Source organism: Zonotrichia albicollis, chromosome 7 (assembly GCF_047830755.1).
Source record: "Zonotrichia albicollis isolate bZonAlb1 chromosome 7, bZonAlb1.hap1, whole genome shotgun sequence".
Lineage (NCBI taxonomy): Eukaryota > Metazoa > Chordata > Aves > Passeriformes > Passerellidae > Zonotrichia > Zonotrichia albicollis.
This window is the reverse complement of record NC_133825.1, coordinates 35,506,631-35,521,164: the sequence shown is the minus strand read 5'-3', so window position 1 is coordinate 35,521,164 and position 14,534 is coordinate 35,506,631.

Below are 14,534 nucleotides of genomic sequence, written 5' to 3'. Positions count from 1 at the left end.
GCAGAAAGAGACTACAGTGATTAATTAGGCAAAAGATTAGGAGCAAGGCCAATCTGGGTCCTAATCCCAGCTGAGCCATTTATGGTATAACCTTGGGGAAGTTACTTGACCTTCATGTTTCCCAGCAAACTCTGCTGGAAATTGGATACCAGCTGGGCCTCAGAGAATACCAGACACATCTGCTGAATTCCCCCCAATTAGCATTGTTAGAATAATGGTGAGAAGGCTTGCATTATTATTGTGGAGTAGTATGCACATAAATACAGCCAAGGACCTTCTTTTCCTTTCTTGGCAGGAATAAACTAATATTAAAAGGTGGCCTAAGAACTACATATCCTGGCCAATTGCTGGCTGTATCATACATTAAAATAATAGTGATCATGAGGCAATTAGGCTTTAAAAGAATTCCAATTCTTCCCTTCCAACCAGCATTCTTCTGCACTTTCAGAAAGGACATTTATCAGATTAACTGATTAGAAAGATTAGATTTATAGGCCCAGACTCTTAGCTGTATCCATGATGAACTATGTGCAGTCCTTTAATATGAGATCAGTTCTATGCAAAAAAATTTAAAAATTAATGGATAATCTTGTTACCTTCCTGATCAGTAATCCTGCAAGAATTTAAAATCCATAAGTTTATGCAATATCTTTTATTACACGTGGTCAATGGGATTTTATTAGAGATTAATAGCTGAAATTTCAAAGATAGTTATTCCCGAGCAAAATTAAACTTCCATGCAAATACAGATGAGCATACCTCTTTTCACTTATTTCTCAAAGGATCTTGCAGAATTTCACTCCATGGATAACAAAAAGCCTTCTAATTCCCACTTTAATTTTCTTCATGATGTATTATAACATTTCCCTCTTACACTGATACTACTATTTGACATCTTGTTTAACTTTGTAAAATGAAGGTTAAATGAAAACAAAGAATGTGTGAATTTTTTTGAGAAGTAGGTATCAAGCTAGAAGCAGGTTCAGGACCAAGGGTGAGTTGAGAAAGATGCAAAAGAAGATGAGAGATTGTCAAAAACTCCTGGGATTTTGTTAGGAGCTACTTGTGGCAAATTAAGACTGGTGATTGTTGAGGAATGCAGGAGGGGAACCACAACCCACAGGTACAATAGAGCTTTGTGTGGTGGTGCATTGTGGCCACTTAGACAAGAAATCTACATTGAGAAATGTGTGAAACGGAGGTAAGCTCACTGATTAGGAGCCTGAGGATGGAGACACAACTGGAATGGGTATTGTGAAGAAACTGAGGAGCAAGCCTGAGACACAAGGAGGAGTTTGTGTGTAAGACTGACACTACAAGCTGATGACATAACTGAGTCAATATGTTGCAATCCGATAGATTCATTTACTTATGGAAGTATTAATAAAGCTGGGAAATTATATTTATAGAAGTTACTTAGTTAAAATTAAAACAAAGTAAAAACTTTGAAGAGTAACAGGACTAAGACTTATTAAAACATTTTATTTCATCCATCTCAATGAAAATCTGTTTATTATAAGAGATTTTTTTATTTTAAAAAAGTGTGAGTTTAAGCAGTAGTTGATAATAGGAACATTTGGACCAACTCTGCTTTTAAGTGCTAATTGGATGCTGGATTGCTGACATAGGTATGATCAAATTAGCTCCTTGGATGGAACGGCAGAAATGCTTGGTCAGGATTTTATGCTTATGGTGGTTAATGTGTTATTTTGTCCTGCTGTCGGCTAATTTATATTCCTTGAACTGAAAACCGCAGCTAAGCTTCCACTGAGCCCCTTAATTTAGCTTCACTGTGCAGAGGCAGCTCTTGCTCGAGTTTCAGAGCACTCACCATGGAATTGAATAGGGCAGTGAGGGACGCTGGGACAGGACAGGGTTCTGCAATAGTAAGAACAGCTTTGCACAGTAGGTGCAGCTGCAAGGAATGCTGGAGAACACAGTTTTATGTCTGCCTTTTCTGGAAGTCCCCCAGCATGCTGACTAGGCCACTGAAGCATCATGTTACCTCTGGAATTTCAGTGTCTCATTTTCTGAATAAAAGCTATTTACAATCCCAGTGAGCAGAAGTACACAGCAGTTGAATCTGCCACCCACGCCAGTGGAGAACACTGTCAATAGGCACAGTGAAATATCATGCTGAATTCTCTGAAGGGTCACCTTCCAGTTTTCTTGAATCAGGCACCCAACATGAATTTCAATTTGACTCTCCTCATGACCTAGATCCACTTCTAAACAAGGAAGACAGCATTTATCTCAAAGAGATATTGTGAAGATGATTATTAATGAAGAGACCAATGAAAAAGTTCAAACTTATCTTTTCAAAAGTCTAACTAAACTGCAGTGAACAGAGGCAGAAATCCTGCAGGGAAAAAGAAAGTCTGTTGGGATGTGTGGTCTGTCCTGCTCCAGGCCATAGCGATCAGGTATGGGGCTGCTCACAGAGACGCTACCACAGCCCTGTCTGCTTGATTTTATATCCTTTCCCCACACACACCTTAAATAACCAATATTACTCCTTCCCCACTGGTTTGCATTTTGCTGACTACATCCTTACTTGAGAGTTTCAGCCTCATTCTTCAGATCCCTGCCCTGTCCTTGAAAATTTACACCCACAGGGAGTCCCCTTCCTCCCCTTCACATCTTTTGTCTTGTAGTCCGTCTCGTTACTCTGTTGCTCTCTTAGCCTTGGCTTGCCCACTCCTTTCCCCCTTCCCCAAGGCCAGCAGTTTCTCAGCGCTCAGCCCGTGCTGCCAGTGAGCAGCGAGGGCAGCTCCTGCGTGTCCGGCCCCAGAGCAGCCCTTGAGCAGCAGGGCAGCCTGCACAGAGTGCCCTGCCGTGGTGCTGGGGACCCTGTGGCTTTGTGGCACACACCAGATGTCCCTCGCCACCAGGTGAGGTGGAACACACTCTCCTCTCCCTGGCTGGTGACACTGCTCCCTTTGGGTGGCTTGGTCTGGTCCCTTTGCATGGCTCGTTGTACAGGCAGGTCTGTAGAAGCTGGGATGTCCCTCCCGGTGACAGGTGACACACTCCTGGGGCCACTGCTGTGGGCTCTTGGCCCACTCTACCTTCCCAAAGCACCCAATCATGCCATACAAACCACAGTAAAAATTCTCATCCATTTTCACAGGGGCCATGCTCTGTTTCACAAAACAATAAAACTGACTTAATGGGAATTTGTGCTTCAGAAGTGTCACTTGCACAGATCAAAGCCAGCTTGGTGTCATTCCCACCTAGCACCCACTTACTGTGTCATATTTGGGGTAAAGGAGTGCATGTGTTACTCCTTGGGGATGTGTTCACAGCTGCTTTTAGGACTTATTATAGAAATTAGATGTTATTAAATCGACCCTCAAACCTGGAAAAGAACCTTTTAAATAACAACGAACATCATCTTCTTATTCTGGTTACTTTGTCATCCAGATACCCAAGCCTCTAAAGTTTCTCAACCAGACTATAGTTTACTTCTTCCATTTTTACCCCCAACATCATGATTTCACTTTAAAGTTAAAAAAAAAAAAAAAAGAGAGAAGAAAAAAAGCTGATCCAGGAAGCACAGTAAAGTTGGGGGTCTGCAGGCAGCAGATGGAAAACAAGTACAGATCACTAGAAAAAATGTGAAAACAGGGTCAGCAGGAAAGTGAATTTAGCTTCCTCTATGGAAAATACATTTGCATTGACTTCATTAGCTTTGTTAAGAGAAAAGGCAAACTTTAGGCTGCAGAGTTCTTTTTCATTTCCCTTGAAAGTTTGCTAACACAGATTTAAGGCATTTCATAACTAGATAATTTAAATAAATAATAAGCAAATGGAAAATTAAATGTATTATAACTCTTCAAAGCCCCTTCTCAAGCTTGTATCTATACAGTACCCAGCATAATGACATCCTTGTCTGTGACTGGGCATAGCTTCCCATGGCATCTGTCTGTTACAAACAGCAAATAACAAAATAGAAAAGTGAGAATATGTCAAGAACATAAATTTAAAAAGTAGGGTGAGATTTTACAGTGCAAACAAGTGTCTCAGGCATGTAGTTAGATCTCCTCTTGCAAAAGCTGATTTGAAGAGTTTGATCCATCCCCTGCTCCCTCTGGGGTTACTGGCCACGTGCCTGCACCATGACCTGTCCACTGGCAACCATTGGTGTCAATGCAATTTGACACTTCAGTTCTGGGGGTGAAGCCCCCCAGGGAAGAAGTATTAACCATGGATTAAGAGCAGTGAAAGAAGGTAAGTGTATGCATGAAGCCTGAATATTAATTCCTTCCAGACTGTTTTAGACTGTGACCCATTTATTTTACTGGAAATAAAGCATTTACATACAGATTTTAGCACCATGGTCACTGGGTCTAGTTTTAACTCCAAGTCTACTTTTGTATACTGGACAAAAATGAACATGAAGTTATGGTAACCTCCTCTAAGTTCTCTGGGTTTTGTGAAAAGGAAAATCAACAAATCATAATGTAATTTAATATTGGAAAGACATTTGCTTTACAGTCTATTAGACATATAAACAGACCAAAAAAAGTCACCAGGAGCACTTGAATGTACAGGAAAAAGAAGTAAATCAGTAAAAAAAATTTGGAAAATATAAAAATAAGAAAGAGCAAAAAGGCAAAAACCTACATTCATTAAGGATTCCCTAATCCCTCTATGAGGTCTGTGTATCCAGAGGAGAGCAGCAGAAGCATTAAAGCTGGAAGATCAATATAAAATAATCAGTTCTTGTGAGCAGTGACTTCAGCATTTAAAAGTTCAGAGATCACTGGGGGGAAATTAACCTCTATGCAGCATTCTGTAACAAGGAAATAAAAAATAATAACCTGGACACACTGCCTGAAAAATTACAAGACTATAACATTAAATATGAAAGCAAATAAAATTCAAAGCAATCAGAAATGCCTACATATTTTTCCTTCACAGCAGCAATGAGAAATCACATCTTGTGAGCATGTAACTGATACAGAACATAATTCTGCAGATGCTTCCAAGAGTGGAGAAGCTGACTCATGCAAGTAAAAGCTTGCATGAGTTGTGTGTTCAGCAATGCAGGTAACAAATTCAGTGCATGATAATGAAGACTTCAAACCTGTTGGGCAGTAGAACAGGTTATTTTGGCATCCCTAACACCCATTTCATTTTGCTATGCTGCCAAGAATGGATTTAAAACAGCTCTCTGAAACTGCTGGTTGTGATACCCACATTGCTGCCACCTAAATGAGGGTAATGTCCCTTTGTTTAAAAATAGTTGAAACAATTGAAAAGCAGCAGCCCCCCAAAGAGATTCAGAGAAAATGGACAGTAATGCTGTCTGGGGTTCTCCAAGGGTCTGATAAAGGTGGGAGAGGTGAAAGACTGGTTTATATGGCAGGATGGATAAGAGAGTAAAAGCAGAGAAATGCCCAAGGAACACTCCAAGACAGCCATTACACAGGGGTGTCCCTGGAATTTTCTTGCTACTTTCTTTTTGTATAACCTTCAGAAAAGTGACAGCAAAATAGCATGGTTGCTATGAAACTGCTTCCTGCTGTTTGGTTACTCTCTATCTACAGGATGCAAGAACAGGATGGCAGGAAAAAAAAAAAAAAAAAGCCCAACCCAGTCACCTCCATCATCACTGTCTTCTCCTGAGAGTGACTACCTGCAACAGCCTGACTATAAGGGCAGCTGTAGGAAGATGAAAAGGTAGCATGGGGAAAGGGCTGTTTTCAAGAAAGAAAACATTGAGCTGTTCTTACAATTTAGCAGGGGGAAAACTGTAGATGCTTGCAAAAAGAAGTCCCTTGAGCATTATGATCTGAAAAAAATAAAGTAAGAGTTGATTATTTAATGGAAGGAATTAACCAATTTCCAAGTTTCTATGGAAAACAAAGCTCATTCCATGAAGATATTGATTGCTGGAAAGCAGCAGCAACCCTCCAGCCATGCAGAAAAGACAAGTTGCATCACCCACTGTTGGAAGCAGCAAGACAGACCAGGAGGGTGGCCTATATTGTGTGGAACAATTCCTCCAGAAAAAGGAAAGTCAAAAAAAAGCTTTGGTCAGCCAATTCTCTCTAGCAACTACAGCCATCCCTTTTCTTCATGCAATGGTCCCCTCTCTTCCTCTTTACCTCTTTCCACTGGAGAAGAGGTGAGAAGTGTCTGACCAAGTCCCAGGCAGACACAGCTCATTCACCTACAAGACCTCCCAAAAGAGGGTTTTCCCAGCGATGTGACCCAACCAGTGAAAACATATAAACTTCACTGTCTACACCCACAGATGTTGGAGCACCTGTTGGACTTGGTTACTCGCACAACAAAATAATCTATGGCTCGGAAGTCTCCTGAACTTTGCAGTTGGTTTGTTTCTGATCATTTATTTTGCAACCACCAAGTGTTAACCTGGTCCTTGCAGTGAGCTGCTCACTTGCTACATTCGGCTGTTCCTCCAAAAACATAGATATATGGTGATGGGTAAGTGTGAATAAAAACACACTGGCAAGTCACCTTCCCTGCAGTCTTTCGATTCTCCTTTGGAAGCAGAGCAGAAGCATACACAGCAGAGCAGGGCTGAGCAGTGAGTGCAGCAATGCCCAGCATGTCACACCAACTCAGGATTCAGAGCTCAGAGCTCCACAAAGCATTGGACAATCAGTACTCTCAAAGGCTGCCTATGTAAACAGCATTGCATACCTAAAGCTCCTCATTTATAGAGGTTTAAGATCAAAAAGCTGAAAATGTATTCAAAACATTTCACTGTTAGTAGTTATCAAAAATAAGTAAATCAAAGATCGTGGAGACACATTTGGCAGAGTATGAGGAAACGTTCAGAATTTTGCGTGAAAGAGTCATGCTGAAGAGCAAGCTCAGACTAGTTTGGAGAGACGGTAACAAGGAAATCACATTCACCTTGTTCTATTCTGAATCAGAGGCCAATGAGTGATTTCTCATCTTTTGTCAAAGTGCTGTTTTCTACCCTAACTTATCCTAGCAGAAATATCACAGTGCAAATGCTTGGTGGAGAGACAAAAATGCTACAGGCACATCCAGACATCACGTAAGCCACCATATTCCAAGGGCTCATCCTGCCCTGACGGTGGTGGCAGGGGCCAGACTGGAGAGGAACAGTGCTTTAAAGCTGTTTGAAATGCAAATACAAGTGATAAAAAGCAATAACACTGCCTATTATTGAATTTTATCACTTGTATTTACAGTTCACAATGAAGCATGAGTGCAATCATCGCCTCTCTCTCACAGGGAGGAAGGGGACGGAGCAGAAGACATTCGAGCCCCGTCAGGAGGGATTTCTCACCGCCCTGAACACTACAGGTTGCCAGCGCATTCCTGTAAACATTTTGCTTCCTGCCGTTCCCCTCCTTTCAGGATTTCGTTGTTGCTGTTCCGGAGCAGCCTGGGGCCCTGTCCTGAGGCAGAGCGGGTTCGGGAGGGAAGCAGAGCAATGGAGCGGCCGCGCTGCCGCCCGTGTGGCGCAGCCTCATCTCCGGTCCTGGGCGTCCCTCTAGAGGTGAAACAGCAGCCTTGTCCCCAAAGCTGCTTTCCGCACACACCCCTGCCGGGCCGGCAAACAGGGATAGGAGTGTGGGCTCTGAGAAGCCGGCACGTATCTGAGCAGGTCTCACTGAGCTGTTCAAACCATCAGGTTTAGGGCGGCACCGAGGGGCAGCGCCATGACCCCACCCAGGAGCTGAGCGCGGGCTCTGCTGCAGCGCCCGGCCCTGCGCGCCCCAGCCCCTGAAACCCCGAGGCTGATGATTCCAACACACTAAGAATGATTATGCTTGATGGGCTATTTCTGTACCTTCATCCCTCACAGCATTCATGTCTGAATAAAGGGAAAATAAAATCACTTAAAGGAGCACTGTTATGTAAATTTAAAAAATTGCATAAACAGTGTTTATTGACTTTTTTATAACATCTAAACTGTTTAATTATGGTCAGGAAAAATATCCAAGTATTTCTAATCAAAAAAATACATACGCATATGTGCACATATAGATAGATAGATAGATAGATAGATAGATAGATAGATAGATTATAGATAGATAGATAGATAGATAAAGAATAGTAGATCTTTTGCTTCTTTCTCACAGTGATTACATATTGATCACAACAAACTCCTCAAGAGAAGAGATAGCAACAAAAGCTCTTTGGTTGTTCTGCTGCCAATTGACAGCAGTTCACAGTCTGGATGCTCAATTTCACACACACACACGAATACGTTTGCCTCTGCTCTGCAGTTGCACGCGTCAGTGGAGCTCAAAGCCACCAGCTTGTCTCTTACTGTTCCCAATGAACTGTGCAGTTCAAATCAGCAAGGCACCCAAGGGAGTTGCAAAGGATTCTTCCATTGCATTTCAGGGGAACTGAGCTGGATCTGTGGTGAAGAGTACAGAAAAAAATGTACACCTACAAACCTGGAAGCCACAGCTGACACAAGCCCAAGACCAGTGCCTTGCACTGTGCCTGCCTAGGCTGTGGCAATCTGTCTGGGAATGCAGCCACTCAGTCCCAGGCTGCACTGCTCCAACCCTGAGTCTTTGCTATCAGCACCAGCTTCTCACCACAGCCCTTCACTAGATCCAAACCAATCCAAGCATTGTGGGAGACTTTCCAGAGCCAGACATCCACACCAGCCTTTTTCAAACCAATATGTGATTCATTATCTAGCAAAATCAAACATTTGTGCACAGGCACCTACTAGACAAATCCATAAAAAGCCAGAAAATCCTCCAGTGTCCTTTAGCTGAAGTGACTAATCCCAATGGCATACACAAGATACCCACAAATATAAGGAAAGTTCTGTACATAGAATGACAGAAAATTCAATAAGCTACTAGTTCACTTATGTCTGAAGATGATCCTGAAACTAAGACACTCCCGTGCATTCTCAGAGTTGAAATTACTTTCAACATGTGAGCACTTAATCATTTCTGTTTCTTTTACAATAGCACTGTATATTGTAACCCTGTTTCAAGTGAGGTACTTCAAAATTCTTTGCACACAAACAAACCTGACAGGCCTCCTTGCAGCATCCACCTGGCTAAGTGTTTGTTCACAGCACACAGATGCCACCTGGCTTTTCTTTACACCGGGGCAAGCAGTTTTAAATAACATTGCACTATCAAGAGCCTGCAAATGGTCTGTAATCTGTCATAGCTTCCTATTTAGTAACTCTAAGCTGAGTCTTGGAATTTAAATCCCTAAGAAGCATACAAAAAATTGTGGGTCTACATCAAATTACTGCAAAGGCAAAGCTGCTTTTGCTGCTCTCTCCTTATGCTCATTGCAAAAGCCATTCATTCCTGAGTGACTTTAGTTTCTGCATGCAGCTCCTTCATTTATTGGAATAAATAATATTGATATATTAATTTACCCAGCTACTTTTGCTAACAACATTCAATGCCTTCTTTTAAAATATGTGAATGGGGCTAATTCTAGATATACACCTCAAAAGGCTCTGCTAATAGGAACAAACCTGCAGCAATGAATAGAGTTAGGAAGAAGGCTTAAGTATTGTTTGTTGCTTTTAATAAATTGTTTCCTACTCCTGTTTAAATCAGGACATTGTGTGATTACCACTGAAAGGACAGCATCATTAGATACTATTGGAGAATTAGACAGCAAGTGGCAGTGCTAGATTTGACAGCTCCATAAACAGAAACATTACATTATCAGGAAAAGGGCCATGGCAAGTTCAGCAAATTTCAGCCCAGAGCCTTCATCATTCTCAGCCAGGGTTTCACAAGTAGAGGTCACAACAGTTCTCACAGATGTCCATGTCTATGCTCTTCCTAAATACTGATCCTCAAAGTGGCCCCCATATTCTCTGAAATCCATTTGATTCATATTGCAAAAGGGTGCAGGCAGTTACTGTGGCAGTGTCTGGGAACATACTGAGGATGGAGGATGGAAGGAAGATGCACTAAAGCCACAAGCCACACTAACACAAAACCTTAGGGTTTCTAAGTAACTGCTCCTTCGGTCAGTAACTGTCTCCTATGGAACTTCTGTCTCCTCTGTAACTGCTCCTCCCACTGAGGTGGGACACCCTCAGTGATCTGGCAATTGATGTAGTCTCTGAACCTTTTAATAAATGGCATGCATACAAAATTATTCAATCTTCTGTTTCTAAAAGATTTATTTTCAATTTATATTATTAATATCCCAGGTAAGTAGACTCTGTGAGAGAGAGAGCTACACTCAGATTACAGCTATTCCTACAACTGGGAATAGGAATGGTACCAGAACTGCTTCTGCTGCATGTGGCACTGAGAGTAATAAATTATTTAGTAAAGACTGTACAGGTCTGACAACTTAAGAAAAAAAATTCTCAATATCAAAACTTCAACTGACTTCAGTGGGAACAGAACCAAACTGTTGCAGTAACTAGAATCGGTTTTACAAATACAAATCTGTATTATGGGTAGCCCTCAATTAAACCTTGGTGATTATATGCTTATGACATGTTTAAATTATGCTAATACAGCCTTTGAATGTTTTATCAATTCCACTGAGCAACCTGGCTGTTTCCCAGCTGGTTGAAAGCAGGTCAAAGTTAGGCAATGCTTCCAGGGCAGGCTCCTGCCACACATGAATAATTACCCTGGAATCTTACTCCTGAGAACTCTTTCTAAATGATGTGAAAAATAGCCCATGTTAAACTGCATTTTCCAAATGGACATTTTCTCTCCATACCAGGCTCTTAGTTAAGTAGTTCAGGTGTCCATAAGAAAATCCTGGCTGTAATTGTACCATTTATTCCTCTGTTTTAGAGAGTAGCTAAGAACACAAAGGCAAGACAAATGCTGTGTTCTTCTACAGTGCTGCTCAGCTCATTTACCTGCTCCTCCTGATACAGCTAGATAAAAGTGATGATTCCATGAAATTATAAAATTAATCTTCATACATTTATACAGATTTGTGTTGCAAATAATCCAAATTTGAAAATGGCTGAAAAGAAGATGCGTGCACTGCACCTGTTTCAACTTCTCCTACATCTATATCTACTTTTCCTACTTTGTAGAGATTTTTCTGATCATATTGCTGGCTTGCCTCCCTCATTTTCTCTGCCTAAATTGTCTTAAGAAGTGAAATGTACATTACCATTATTAAATTTTACATCATGACCTCAGTAGTTTCATGACAAACACAAAATCCCAGTCAAAGGGAATGAGGAGAGTGAAATAATGTTTCTTCTGTTGGGAGGGGGATGTTGTAGCTATGCTGAAGAGCTCTGTCAATTCACTTTGTGTTCTGTAACCTCAAGAGTATTTCACTGCTCGCCCTCATTTAACTGCAGATCATTAATCAGTCAAAAATGTATATTTTGGCTTTGGAAGATATTCACAAACCACTAGAGAAAGGCCATGAAATAATATTCAGTATGACCTAATCTGAACTCAGAAGCAAACCCAGTAGATTCTTTTATTACTTCTCCTGTGTTTTTTCTTTGAATTCAGTTAATCTGTATAAAAGATCCACAAAACTGATCAATAAGGATGCAATCTTATCTTTTAAAAATAATTTCAGTTTTCAACCTCCTCCACTGATAGTAAAAAAAAAATAAAAAAATCTAAGCCTTCATTATCTTTTTGCTTCCAGGAACTACATTAAGAGTTCGCATGTACTCTGCCACCTCATATTATTAATTTGATTTCAATTTAGTATTTAGGTGAGCATGATTTGAGGGATTATTTGCATCCAGTGATTGTATGGCACAAGTGTCACAAGTTACTTGGGCCACAGCTAACTAACAGTTTTCACAGAACAAGGAGGTGAAACTCAAATAGCAAGGATACAAATGTTCTCATCCATAGCTAAGACCAGGCTTCCACAGGCACTACCACAGATCTATGGCTGTCGGATCAGTCAGCAGCAGAAATTTGAACAATAGAAGGATCTACACAGATCACATTGAGATGTGATAGAAATAGTAAGAATATAAATTACAGAGCTTTAGAGCTTTATATTTTTACATGAGTTTTCAGGGTCTGTCAGAGGACAGGTGATTCCTGTTCTTGTATAATGTAAGTGTTACAGTAAGAGACAACCATTGATATAAACAGCACAAGAGTAACCCAATAAGTATTTTAAACAAAGCTGAACTGTCAGAGAAACTTAATGCCAAAGATCAAAGTTTTGAGTTTCTGCAGCAGCACATTTTTAAACTACTTACACTAATCCAAAAGTTGAATTTAACATTTTGTTAAACCCTTACCCAAATTGGTTCTAGCATCTGTGACTCCACGCCTGCAGCATTATACCTCTGGTTTTCATAAGTAATGTGGGTGAATTTTTTAATTTCACTTCTAGTTTATAACCATGGAATTGTTTATCTGAAACCTTAAATAAACATCATTAGGCAGTAAAGATTGGAAAAGACAGTCTAATCTGACATGCTTTTTTTCCCTCCACATTTAGCCCCTGTGATCTAACAGATATGTTGGCCCAGCAATGAATACCTGAAGCTGTTTGAACCACCAACTTTTCCATGGTGACCCCAACCAAGCACAATATCAGTGTCTGAGCATTGCTTCGAATATCAATCTCTAAAAATTTACCAGCTCATGATCAATCCTATTAATCATCTGTTTCTGCTCCTCTCCAACTCCATCCCACCATATGCTCCCATCCCAATCACCTGCAGCCACATATTCACACCAACATCACTGAGGTGCATTTCCCTTCACCTTCTGCAGTCCAGAGCTCTTGCTCCCCTACAACATCATGGAGATACAAAAAGCCAGTTTTGAGCAGTAAACACACTAACACATGCTCAGGAGAACTTTAAAAGGCACTGCTTACGTTTATGAAACCTTTAATGGAAGATCAGAACTCAGTTCAATTCAATTCTGATGATTATTTACAAAAAGCAACAGTGAACCAACAATAATAACACTTGGCTTTTACAGTTAAGTAACATGGTAAATGACCAACTGCAGATGTAGTTTCAAATGGTAAATTCCAAAGAATTCTACAGACAATTTCAAGCAAAGAGTAATTTACAAACTACTCTCAAAAGCAAACATCCACAAAACAAACACACAGCAGTATCAATCAGCTTATTTCTTACAAGCAATACCTACTCTCATCACAGTCACATACTAGGCAAAGTAATGATTCAAACACAAAGATTGACTTTTACCATCTGTTTTGAAATTGTTGGAGCACCACTTAAAGAAAAAACACATGCTGGCATTTCATAAGACTGAGGCCATTAGTGAGAAGAGAAACATGAAGTGCTAGTTTATTTTCTTGCCAAAGAGAATCTTGTACAAATTTAAGATATGGTAGTGTGTGAGTGTTTCACAGATATTGTTTATTTACCATATGGTTAGCTCTAATTTCAGCCTGAGATTTATATCATTTCCTCATATGCAGTGTTTTGCATTCAAAATGCTAAGCAAACATGACTCCATTTTGCAAGCAGTACAAAACACATGGTTCTTAAACATTGTCCTTTAAAGTACTTCTGAATGGGACAAGAAAATGAATAGATGAGTTCCTCTGAAAATGTGCTCACGATCATGGCAATGTGCAAAGCAACTAAGTAGAGCCCAGAGATGCACACTGACTCTTTACAGCACTTGTCCCCCAACTGTGAGGTTGATTAAAGCTCAAAATGAGCTTTGCCTCACCAGTTCCTCCCATCTCTTACACAGCAGTTGTGAGGTAGGTTCTGCTCTAAGAGAAGGACAACCTTAATACTGTCTGTTATTGTCAGAGAACCAGTCAGTGCTGACTAATTTCAACAGAAAAACACTTTCGACTGAACCCTTCCACCCACGGGCTGCTAACTACTCGTTAAAGGCATTGCTTTTCTGCATGTGTTCATCAAACACATGTCCCAGTCTAACTCAAAATGGGGGTCACAATTTCAGAGGGGAGCAGCACTTGGCAACAAGCTGTGAAACCAAACATTTTAGGTTCATTTTACCCTTCCATCCAGAGATCCTTTCAAATGTATTGATCATTTAACATACTGGTCAAACCAGTGATCACAGTGCCTTCAGCAGTATCCAAATGGAAGTATGTTTCTGTCTTTTTAATAATGCAGTGGGTGTCATGAGTCACGCAATGAGTGAAAATAAGGAGTACTGACTCATGTCTATTAAAACATGTCTTGACTAGAAGTGTGGTGAGTAGGTGATTACACAATAAATAACATGAGGATATTTGGAAGCTGAGGTGAAGGTCTGCTTGTCCATAAACCTCAAGAAAGGTACATCCACACTATCTAGATATATTGTTAATCAGCTCCTTCAACATGGGACCATGTGCCTGACAGTAAAACGTGTCCCAAACATATAAAACTCAAATTCTTTCAGCATAGTGAGAGCTAAGATTACATTAGGAGCCCCTAGGCTATGGCTGTCAGAAGCAGAATTGGCCACATGCATTGGACACTGAGGCAGAACAAGATCCCAAATCTCATTGTCATCTATGATCACGTTGGGAATCACTATTCCTATTTACTGCAGCCCCAAACCACAGGCTCGTCCCTAACAACACAACTGATTAAGGTACAACAC